This window comes from Schistocerca gregaria, chromosome 6, assembly GCF_023897955.1.
Source record: "Schistocerca gregaria isolate iqSchGreg1 chromosome 6, iqSchGreg1.2, whole genome shotgun sequence".
Lineage (NCBI taxonomy): Eukaryota > Metazoa > Arthropoda > Insecta > Orthoptera > Acrididae > Schistocerca > Schistocerca gregaria.
Window position 1 is genome coordinate 223749113 of NC_064925.1, and position 6000 is coordinate 223755112.

Sequence of the window (6000 nt, forward strand, 5' to 3'; positions counted from 1 at the left end):
GCCACCAGAGGTGCAGATCCACTGCAGTCCTTGTAGAGATAGCCAGCAGCCATCTGTTGCTACTGTGCAGGTGCACAATCACCATCGAAGAGTCTTGCGGAGAATATAGCAAGTCCATCAAGCACCACTTGTGCACGCACAAAGTTTTTGAAATTGTCCTTAGAACCAGCAATGCTGCTAACCAGTCCCTTGCTGAATTATTAACACATCTACAAACACTGTCAGTACCTACTTCTCACATATTGTCCATATACTATGACCAACAGAAACTTGTGCAGTGAAATGTAATTCACAAGTTACTTAATTTGATGAAATTGTGTCAATTACAATTTTATAACATGAGAATACAATAACAAGGTACAAAATATATCATTAAAGAACATAATAGTACAGATAACTTTTGTAGTAAAACAGGCTTTGCAAAAGAATAGAAATAAACATGCATATCAGTGTTACAAAACTTATGACATAAGTACATACATAAAGATCAGAATAACTTTTGAAACATAAACTTCACACATGAACATTAAAACAAAACAGAATAAATAATGCGCAAACATCTTTACAATGTAAATAGCATGTTATTAATGCAAATTATATTTGAGGATAACAGTATTCCTCATCATAGTGAATGTAGCTTAGTATTAGAAGAATCCTGCAACATAAGTCTTATCAGATAAACATATAAAGACCAGAAGAACATAAATACACAAGGGTACACAAACACATAGTGCGATAACACAAGGAAAGGACAGGGTTTGTTTTCAGTGTAACATTTGGTATTGCAGTCCAACCCAAAACTTCATTCCATAGATCTTTCGTCTTATTTCAACATTTGTTTCCACCAAAAAAATTATATCCAAGCATGCTTTTTGTATTTAATTGTTCACATATTTCTTACCTCATTATTTATTTTCCATTATATTACCTCATCATTTATTTCCAAGAAAATCCTACCTAAACCTGTTGTCCCTAAACTCTACTTTTTTTGTTCCTATCCTCTTTCAAAATACTTTTTTGGCCAAAACATTTTCTTATAGCTTCTCAATGCATTCCTTCCAATTCATCGCAACTCATTCTCTTATGTAGTCTACCCCCTCTTAAGCTAACTTAAATCTACTGAGCTCAGATGCTTAACTAAGGGACGAGGCAATGCAGCAGCACAAAACAGTTAATATAAAGACAAAAAAGACAAAAAAAGACAAAAAGACAAAAAAATGCAAGTAAGCAAAGCAATCAGCAATAAATGTAATAACTTGTACCTAAACATGACAAACCCACAAGCAGAAAAAATAGTACACTAAAGACAACAATGCAGATAAGGGAAATGTCTATTCACATATTAATATCTATGTCATTAAAGTGGTGCACCACAAAACTAATTCTACAAAAGATATTATCAAGTAGTTGAAAAGAAAATTAAGAATGCAGTAACTGTTATTAATCCCTTCATATTGTTCTTTCCTTTCCAAGTGCTCCTTTTTCGAAGAACGTGGATCATAAAATGATTATTTAATAGATCTGTTGACAGAAAGTGTTCACATTATCAAATGCATTTAATTTTATTTTATAAAACCAGTGCTGCAACACAGCTGGAAACCAGATATCAAATGATATAAGCAACTATGAAAGGCAAAGCATAACAATATCATTCAATAGTCATGTGACATTTCATAAGTTAGTACAAATTCTCTCAACTCTCGTAGAAAGGCGCTTGTCATTATCAGATACGCAGATTTAAGTAAGTATCTTTCCAAGTAAGGAGCGTGTCGTTTTTGCGATGCTTTCTACTAAGGAATGTCAATAGCGAGGATAATGGTCTCTTTTTTTTCACCTAATGGCTTTCTTTTGTCAGTTGGCTGTCGCACAGCTGGGTGCCCACGACGCATTACGTGCAGGTGGTCACTTAACAGTCATACCGAAACATTTACGACACCAGTTACCGCTACAGTGGTAGTCTCATATAAAAAATTTCACAGGTCAAGAATTTGCTTTACACATCTGTAGAAACAAAATCATATTGATATAACAGTGTCCAAAAAATTTTCGTCGGCATTCTAATACATTCACGCATTTACATACATTTCATAACTCTTAAAGTACGATTCTTGGTTTCCAACAACCTTTTTCACAAACCCGAGTCCCTAACAACTACTCATTATTCCTTACCTTATTCGTAGACACTTCTTCAATATTTCATCATAAAAGATATGCAGCATAATCAAATAACTTATATAGCATCAGCTTATTGATCATAAATATACCGCAACAGCATAATACACATTGTCATCGTAATAATAACATCATAACACTTCAGTCAACTCTCAAAATCGTCGTAGCTTCCTCCAATAATTTCAAAAGCTAAAAAAATTCTCTGCTCATGTCAAAACCTTCATCAACCTCAAACATACTTTAAAAATCATGATCCCATACCAAATACATCATTCAAAGCTCTCGTAGTATCACAATGGTTCAAAAAAAAATTGAACAGTTCACAAAGTACAGACAAAATACAATTTGATAAGTGTGAAGCTATCCAACTGTGTAATTGCGTAAACATGTCACTGATGTAGTAAAAAAAATGTTTGTTTCTCTGTTAAATAATCAGGTAGCTATGTATTTTGTGTTGGAGAAATATGGTACCGATGTGTAAAGTTATATAAGCAAATACCATATTAGCTAGGGCTCCTTGTGCTTGCCACACACATGGTACACAAAGTAAGCGTGTACCCCCCGTAGGATTAATGTAATTATACCCTCAGGTGTTGCAGATTACAGCAATGGAATGAAATGTATCATGGAAAACCTTTGTATCATTGTACTTCAAATGTCTTTAAAAATAAAAGTTTTAAGTACAAAATTAATCACTCAACTACGTGTACTGTAGCGCTAAACTGTGCATCGTGTTGTAAGATAATCTCTGTGGAAGTGTCGTAGTTATCGTCCTCCGAAAGCTAAGTTCTGCAGAAGTCAATGTACTTACCTCATGATAAACAAAAGTGAAATGCTTTGCGTATAAATATCCTAGTTACTACGCTTATTGCCGTGATGAAGTAAGTACTGTACTGTAACGTATTGTTGTGCTACAGAAAAGGCTGTCTCATTGTAGCTATACCACAAAAGTTACTACTAAAACATGTTTTCCTTACCAGAAGAATTCAGAAAAACTGTGCAGATATAAAACAGATACACTGCAAAAGCACAATGTAAATTGTGTCACACATTAGTAGCGTCGTGATATAATCGTGAAGCTATCAAAGAAACCAAATGCTAAGTCATCTTTAATCTCACAGAAAGTACTTCAAATAAAGAATGTCTTTTCAACTAAACCAAAATGTTGCATTAAAATCTCATTAACAGTATATGTTCTAAGTATGTAAGCCTTATAGTCGTTACATAATCATGCAACTAACAAGCAAGAATGTACAAATAACAACACTGTGTCATCTGTTCACTATAACAATGGATTCGTAATTTCTGTTTAAAAATGTTCCCTAGGTTCTAGACTGCATAGTTACCTTCAAAACACTGTTGCATGTTAACAGTTTCTCAGTGTGACAAAGCATACTAGAAATGTGAAGTGAAATGTTTTATAGCAAAGACAAAGTTAAAAAGCAGATTATATTTCAATAAACAGTTTTACATTTGAAATGTGGTGTAAACCTTTACTCTTCCTAGTACGCAGAGTTTCAACTTCAACGCAATTATCATGTGGTATACGTCGGATTCTATAAGGTCCATTGTAAACTAGAAAGAATTTGTGACTCAAGTGTTTCTTCTTATGTGACAATGAATGAGCTTTAATGAGAACTTTCTGACCAATATATAATTTCTTTGCATTTGCTTTACCGTGTAATTTTCTCCTTCTGTCTGCAGCAGAATTTATATTTTTAATAGCCAAATCAATTATGTCTTTGTGTCGAAGTTTACGTGTATTCGGAAAAGTTGCAAGCTCTCTGATTCTGTTCGGTGGTTCTTTATTCTTCAGTACAAGAACAGGTGGTAAAGCAGTGGAGTCATGAGGCATTTCATTCAGCACGTTTTGAAATAAGTGTAAATATCTGTCCCAATGCTGATGCTTTCTGTGACAATAAAGTCTGCAAAGCTTATTGATTTCTTTCATAATCCGTTCAGACGGGTTACAATGTGGTGAGTACAATGAAATAAAAATAGATTTGATTTTATGGTTACGAAGCATGCGTGACCAAACAGCAGATCTGAATTGCGGTCCGTTATCTGAAATGACTTTACCAACGTGTCCAACTTCACGTAAGAAATTTTTAACAAAGGCGTTGGATACAGACCGTCCAGTGGCTTTACGTAACGGAGTAAAAGAAACAAATTTTGAAGTAAGTTCAACAGCAACTAGAACATACGAAAATCCATTAGATGTTCTGACAAGCGGTCCCAAGAGATCAACAGCAGCAAATTCTTTTAATTTAGAAGGAATGATAGGAAACAATGGAGCACGATGCGAGACAGTAGATGGTTTCGCCTTTTGACAGAGTTTACAAATAGACAAGACTCTTCGAATTCTCTTTTCCATATTGTTAAAATAATAAGTCGTTCGAAGAATATGATAACATTTTCGTGGACCAAAATGTGCGTAGCTGAAATGAATGTACCAAATGAGCTTATTAACGAAATCGTCTGGAATGCAAAGTACCCATAGCTTGTCATCAACAGTGCATCGTTTGAACAGTATGTTGTTTCTAACCAGATAATAATGCCGAATCTGTGTGTGTGTCTTTTCATGCCATTTACTTTTGATGTCTTTCCAAATCGGATCTTTATCTTGTTCATGATCAATGTCCTTTAAAGATGTGGTGATGAAGTTTTCAAAGGCGACTTTCTGAATGTAAAGAATATTGAAATTTTTCTCGAGGTTGCTTTCTGTGTTACTTTTCTCAAGCCCAGCCGGTGCGCGTGACAGTGCGTCCGCAACAATGTTCTCCTTGCCGGGAATGTAGACTATTGTGAAGTGGAATTCTTGCAGAAACAATGCCCAACGTTTTAACCTGCCATGATTTAATTTTGAAGACATAAGAAATTGTAATGCACAATGATCACTGTGTACTTTTACGTGCTTACCATAAAGAAAGAAACGGAATTTGTTAAATGCCCAAACGATAGCTAAAGCTTCTAATTCCGTAACAGAATTTTTTTTCAGATTTTGTTAGCACTCGGCTAGCAAAAGCAAAGGTTTTCTGAACAGTAATGTCATTTTCTGTGGCTTCTTGAAATAAATGGGCACCAAGACCGACTTTAGAAGAATTCGTGCTAAGGCAGAAATCTTGTGACAGATCTTGATGAGCTAGTTTTGGCGCGTTAAGTAGCGATTCTTTCAAAGAATTGAATTCCAACTGTGCTTGTTCGTCCCAGTTCCAAATAGTATTTTTTCCATTGAGAGAACAAAGTTTTGGTGTAACTAGAATTTACATATTCAGAAAACGACGGTACAAATTTACGAGACCTAGAAAACTGCGGACATGTTTTTTTGTGGATGGAACTGGAATGGCTCTGATTGCTTCTAACTTTTCAGGATCCAGCTGAATGCCTTCAGAAGAAATAATATGTCCCAAAAACTTCACCTTTGTCCTACCGAATTCAGACTTTTCCAAGTTAACTGTAATTCCAGATTCTGCAAAAATATGTAACACGCTGTTGAGGATGCGATTATGTTGTTCCCATGAGGCTTCTGCTATCAGAATATCGTCCACATATAAGGTGATGTGACGTTTTAAGAACTCAGGTAATATGGAATTTAGCCCGCGACATGTTGCCGAAGAAATGTTCAAACCAAAAGGAAGTTTCCTAAACTGATAACAAACGCCGAAACAAAGGAAAGCTGTGTATTTTCTACATTCTGGATGAAGTTCGATCTGATAAAAGCTGGATCTGAGATCAATGGAAGACAACACTTTCACACCATTAAAATTTTGAAGAAGTTCTTCCAACGTTTGCGGCGTCTGTTTCAGGAATAATGATAGTATTGATTTG